Genomic DNA, 6618 nt, shown 5'->3' with positions numbered 1-6618 from the left:
TTTGAAGCTGGTGTGGTGCATTGGGGATATTCCCGCAGTGTATCTGCCGGTGCAGTTTCTTCTGGGTGAAATCCAGGTCGTGTGCTCTGAAATGCCTTCAGAAGAGGAAACCACTTCACAGTTAGCAGGGAAACCTGGAAAGACCGCTTCAGAAATTTACTGCTGGTCCAGTTCAACATGATAATGAAGATGCACTTTTTGTGGTCACAGAACGAATACTAGGATGGATACTGTGCTGCCCACATTTTCCAATGATTTGCATTACTTATATCTGGTATTCAGAATGTATAGCCCTCACAGTGAAAGGTTCAGTGAAACTATCGTTTTTAACTCATTTCAGTTCTTCGTGTTGTTTTAGTCTATTAAAGATTCTGTGAATTGTACACTCAATGTGTTAAGCAATAATTTTTTTGCCGTGAGCACTTGTGTGAAAGGAACATGATTTCTTCCAGGTTTGTGGAAACCAAGTCTGAAACGGAACAATGGACACAATCCCTGACATTCACTCCTAGAGAACATGAGCAAATTCTTGAGATATTCAAGCAGCCCTGGTGTAGTTTATGGTACTATCTTTACCAAGCAGAGGTGCTCAAAGTAGTTACTAGACTAAAGAGAAAAGATAGAATACCTACTTAAATACATCTAGCATAATACTATAGATACGTTACCAAAATATCTCAGAAGAGCAGCTGGGTGATGCTTGCAGGGAGCATATGTATGAGCTTGAAGAAGCATATGTATGAAGTGAATTTTATTACAGAACAGATGTCAGATATGTTGAACTGTGATACAATGTAGATCATTTTATTGGCTTCCTTGTAAAAGACAGTTTTAAAAGAATACTGACTAATCTCTTCTACTTTCTTGTACATCATCAAGGGAGAGAGATAAGTCAGTGACCAACTTCTTGAAGGGATGAAGAACTCCTTCAAGGTGAAGGAGGCCAAGAGAAAAAGGCCGCTTTCCTTAAGGCAAGGTAACAAGAGGTTGAAGGGGGCATCCAATGGTGAGTTTTGGGGATTTTTTTTAAGCACTTGACAAAGGGGCCCTTGACATTTCTTTCTTTCCTTTCTGAGGCCTTGGCTCCCGGAGGGGAAAAAGAGGATGAAAAAGCTCATAGGAAATGTAAGTGATCTTTATTGACCTGTGACTTTCGTGTAACCATGGCCTCTGGCGTGTGACTCAATGTGCATTTCTTGTCAAAACAGGTAAGGGAATTGTGCGCTGCCCTGAAGGAATGTATAGTGTGTGTGTGTAGAGTGCTGAAAGGCAAGAGATTGATGGGAGGGCTGAGGTGAGAAGAGGAAGATACAGGAAAGTGTGAGAGGGAAGAAGCACTGTGAAATGAATTGCATCTTGTTTCCTCAATGCTGGTGGAGGATTGCCAGACTCATTGACTTTTTTCTATTACTAACTCAGTGCTATTCCTCTTTTTTCCTCTTGAAATTTCATGTTTATTTTGATTCAGGAACTATATAGTTATATGCTTTTATTTTTCTAAATTTAATGAGGTTTCTATGATTTAATGAATATTTCCATCCAATATTTCTGTAATTGTATGCAATAATTAAGGTATGTACCCAACTATCAGGAAAGATCTGATAGGAATAGGCTGTGTAGGAATAATTAGTGTCACCTGCGATGGTCGAAAGAGTTCATACCCTTGAGGTAAATGTCAAAAGTATCGTCCAGCCAATTAGTACTGTTTAGAAGGGCAAGGCAAGTCTTGTGTTCTTACCAAAGATTAGGTCAGCAATTAAACCAAGGCGTTGAGGTCCCAATCAAACATTCCTGTGGAGAGGTGGAGCCTGAAAAGAGACAGGAGAGCTCTTTCTGAAGGCGTTACAAGCAGCTAACATAGCACTGGCTGTATTTTGGACCTACCCCTAGTGGCCCTGCGGTGTTGTGTCAGAAGGACAGGGATATCCAGGTAAAGTGCTGAAAATGTGCACGGGCATCTCTGGGTTCTGCCTTCTCACCCACAGTTAAGAAAGGGAGACAAAAATAAAGTTGTATTTAAGATGAGATACATGAAGTATGGCTTTTGGAAGCATGCATTTTGATACGTTGCTCCTGAAGTCCTCTGTTTTGTAGGGAAAACAAAGTAGATGAGGGGAAACAGGCTTGCACAGAAAACCAACAGATAAATCTGGAAATGTGCAAGACATGCAGACACCTTTCTCCAGTTTTTGGGTCAATAGATATGTCAAGGGATGCATCTTTCTGCTTCACTGGAGGCCCAATTTTCTTCTTAAGAATGAGTTTTTAGACAGCCAAACCAAAATACACTGAGACATTGGGCACTTGCTAGAGAAGAAAATTAGGGCCCTCCGCTCCCTAGATGGTCAGAAAGCTTCTTTGAAACTGGAATGAATGGGATGGTTTTTATCAGGTGGGAGATCCCAGGAAATGACGCAGCTGTCAGCAAATTATTCATACACAGCTTCCATGGACTTGGAAGAAGTCAAAATGATTCCTGAATATCTTGTATGTGAGAGTCAAAAACTTGAGTAAGGCAGTTCTGGTCAGCATTTGTAGGTAAAATGACAGAATAGATTGAGGCCAATTTTGAGGATATGACCTCAAAAACACCTGAAATGAGGAGTGATTTATTGGAAAAGACTAGAGTGATCTGAGTTTAGAGGAAGCTCTTGCAAGAAGATAACAGCATTCAATTGCCATAAAGTCGGCTGGAATTATGTGAAAAGTAGATTAGGCTCTTTCAGTACAGCAAGCCTGAAAGGATTGAGCAAGAGTGCTTCGGATAGAAATGATGTTCTCTTTTGTGTGTTTTTTTTTTCTTTTTTTCTTTTTTTTTCTCTAGGGTCAAAAATACCTGAGAACTTGAGGAAGACCATGTGAAACTGGACTAAGGTCACATGTGGGGCTGAAGCTTAGGTTTCATAAAATGACCGGATTAGGATTCACTACAGAGCATGCGTGCCTGTGAACAAATTGATAGCCAGACGTGAACTAAAGAAAAGGCATCAGTTACATTAAGTCTCACAATATATGTCCTTCTGTTTGCTTTTTTTTTTTTCCCAGCACTTACTGCATTATAAGTCTCTTCACAGGGCCAGTAGTCCTTCCAAATTGTGTGAATGATACCATACACGTTTTTCTTGTATTTTAAATACCTGAGTTATTGTGTGCCTTTTGGCTTGTGGAAAGAATGAGAAAAGAGAACATGCAAAGGAGGATTTAGGAAATAGCTTGAAGAAAATGAAGGATGTGAATAATATTAACACAAAAGAGTTGTGTGGACCTTTTGACCTTTTTGAATGAGTCTTCTGTGCATACTTTCTGAGATTAGTTGACATATTTACAGACCTTGTCAAAGAGAAAAAGAAAGGATGAAAGTGGTGGGGAGGGGGAAGACAGCTCACTGGTCCCTACTGTAAAAAATATCATCCAATCCCTGTGTGGTTACTTTTTCTGGTTTCACTTCATAGAAATATTTCACAGAAAAAGACAACTACTCCTTGTGCTTCAAGCTGACTCCTGATCCCTCACATCAGATTTACCTAACTGTTTCATCCTGGGAGCAGTGAGATCAGACCTGAGAGTTCATGTCAGCGGCAGCAGTCTCTCTGCCAGATGTGCCTAAGGGGCAAACAACAAAGTGTTTGCAAGCTTGCAGGGGTTTGTTTTCCACATCGTGAAAACATCCACTCCTGAACAGCTGACAGCAGCAGCTCTACTAAAGTGTCCCACAGAACAATCAATCTGAATTGTAAAATATCCCATAAAACAGCTTTAGTCCCGCTGGTATTACCCTCTGCCCCAGAATTCAAACCTAATTTGAGGAACGCTTTGAGGAACGAAAATTCAAAGGAGTTTTCAGTGCAAATATATTGAAGAGTGATTTATAAATCTCAAATGGTTTTGGCTGCCCTGTTTCTATGCCTCACAAGCATCACCCCACCTTACAGAGTCAGGCACTCTGGCTTCAGTGTCTGCATGCTTTATGAGCACGTGCTCCGTTAGGTGTCTGAAGATAAGGTAAGCAGAAGGCAAAGAGCTGAACGGCAAACCAGGAAAGATAAGTGATAGGGAGTGCTAAAAATAGACCTGATGCTCAGCCAAGAGCCTGCAGTCCCCTTTCCTCCAGCTAGGATTTGCAACTGGTGGCCATCTCCTGCAGTTTGGTGCCTAAGCCACAGTATTCATTTTTCACAAAAAAACATAACGAATGTTTAAGGATAGTGCTTCATTTTTCAAAATTAGAAGGGGCTCTTGCCTAACCCACAAAGCAGGCTCGATTCCCTGATTAGAAATTGGGAGTTGGTGGTAGGTCTCCCATTTGTCAGGAAAGGGTCCCAAGTATTGGCTTACTAGGAATTCTGTCTCTCAGAATTTCTCTCCTATTAAAAAAAACTGTTCCACTTTGTGTAAACAATTAAATATTAATTAAGCTGGGGGAAAAAGAAGGGAGGAGAGATTGACTCTATAGTCTGGTGGTTAGGGCAATCATGTGGGAAAGTCAGATTCACGTCCCTCTTCATTTAATTATTTATACCAAATGGAATAGTGTCATCTGGAGGGAGTGAAAGATTCACCTCGGACTGCGCTATAGCGTAACGGTTACAGCGGGCTCTCAGGAGGTTGACAAACTGGACTTAGATCCCTTTGTCAGACTGAAACAGCGAGGGTATGAACTCAGGTTCACGGAAGCTACCTACCCTACCTTCTAATGATTAAGCTATGGGGGGAGGGGGAGGTGGCTCTTCCACATTTTTAGCAGTGCCTGATGTTTTAGGATTGTTATTGGGTTACTTTGGCAGATCTCCTTACAGCTAAGATAGCAAGAGGAATGCTTGGCTTTTGATGCGCGTGTGATGTTTTTTGTTCTTTGTTTGCTTTTAAGGTAGTTGGGGTCTGGGAGGGCTTCTCACCATCAGGAGTTTAGTGATTTTGCAGTAGTTTGACCGGTATGTTTTGATGCAGGAACCATGGAAGTGTAGAGAAAAGAGTAAACATGCTGGAGGTTAGCTAATGATAGTCTGGCAAGCAGAAAGTTTGCAAAGCAATGCTTTCCACCCACTGTTGATTTTGTGCATTATGGCAGAAGTGTAAAGTCTGACAAATGTAACCTAGAAATCTGTGCAGTTAGGGAGCTTAAATGCTTCCAGATGAGGAAGAGGCAAAAAAGGCTTATAAAAATGTGCATTTTGGTTTTGGTCACTAAAATTACAGTAATACATTAAACACTTTGTGAATATAGAACGTCAAAAGGTTTTAACTTCCTTCTGGTGCAGAAAAGCACCCTAGGTAGCTGTGTCATGAGCCTGAAATCTGCAGCACCAGGAAAATTTGAAAAAGCACCATCTGAAAGTAATGCTTGCTGTGGTATTTCTGGTAGTATTTTAGCAAGTTTTCTTACACTTAATCATCTTTAACATTACATTTTAAGTCAAGTAAAGTTATTGCATTATAGGTCCTACTTCTTAGAAAGCTACAGCTGATCCTTAGGAACTAGTCTCCATTCTAATTTGTCTAAGAGAAAAGTACTATACTTTTCTCTTATAAAGCTGTGCTGACTTTTGGCTTCCAAAGTACTCCTTTCTCCCCAAAAAACCCCTAGTCCACTTATTTTTAGAGATTGCTGCTTCATTCCATTTCTCCACATACAATATTGTATTGTCGGATCACCTAGCATTGTTATAGTGATTCATAACCCCAAGTATTTGGGACCTTTACTCCTATGACAATAGCCATATTTATCTATTTATCTGTTTGTTTATTTTTTACAAAAACTGACATGAGAATTTTTATGCATCAAGTATTCTGAGAACAATAACAGTAAGCTGTAATGGCACTCAGATCCTTCAGGAAATGGGTGTCCTTGAGATGGCCAGCTACTCCTCTGACTTTCAAAAACCTCTTCAAGCTGATCCATTCACTCTCCACGATTCCACTCACAATTTTTCACGCTTATGTAACACCTATGACCTGTGAAGTAATCAGTGGACAGTTAGATTTTTTTTAAAATAAAAAAAAAAAAATAAAAGGTGGGGGGAGCCTATTAGGCTTACTTTATATGCTCAGGATTGACGGTGTTTCTTGGGCCAGCACTGTTGCAATTTCCAACTTTAACTGCGGTGTCTCATTCTGAAGATTAAAGTCATAAGGAGAACAACAAAGTGCGCTATTATTGTAGCCAACATTACTACAACACTACTAAATATCACAGTATAAATCTACTTTGCTGACATGCTAAGATCATAATCTTGTGTTCCATCTCAGATACCATACTTTTACTTCACGCCTGTTTGTAGCAAAACAAGTATATGCTGATTGTATACCATGGTAAAAACTCTTGGAAATAAAACACAGCACAATAGGCCAAGTTAGCTTATGAGGTTTAGATATGTAATGGGTTAATTTCCACATTAAAAAAAAAAGCCAAACAACAAACCAACAAAACCCCCAAAACCACTGGGGTAAAATTGTGTTATATAGAAGTAAACAAAGATGTTTTGCTGTAAGATTGGAGAGAAATGACTGCAGACTTTTCCTTTGTCAAGGATTTTGCATGGTGCAATCAGACCTGGACCAGGGAATTATAAGGTCTAAAGGAAATCACAACAGCAGGTGTGATATCCTTGGGAGGGCGTA

At 40.1% G+C, this 6618-nt stretch overlaps 1 long non-coding RNA gene across 1 annotated transcript; it reads left to right on the top strand.

Moving 5' to 3' along the window:
* The first annotated feature begins 877 nt into the window (after positions 1-877).
* LOC141747680 (uncharacterized) lies at positions 878-3710 on the top strand. Its single transcript, XR_012588798.1, has 3 exons — positions 878-976; positions 1077-1125; positions 2825-3710. It is a non-coding gene; the product is annotated as an uncharacterized LOC141747680 (long non-coding RNA).
* The last annotated feature ends 2908 nt before the right edge of the window (positions 3711-6618 follow it).

The sequence above is a fragment of the Larus michahellis genome, chromosome 8, assembly GCF_964199755.1.
Source record: "Larus michahellis chromosome 8, bLarMic1.1, whole genome shotgun sequence".
NCBI lineage: Eukaryota > Metazoa > Chordata > Aves > Charadriiformes > Laridae > Larus > Larus michahellis.
The sequence above is the reverse complement of the archived record's forward strand: the minus strand, read 5'-3'. Positions and strand labels throughout refer to the sequence as shown.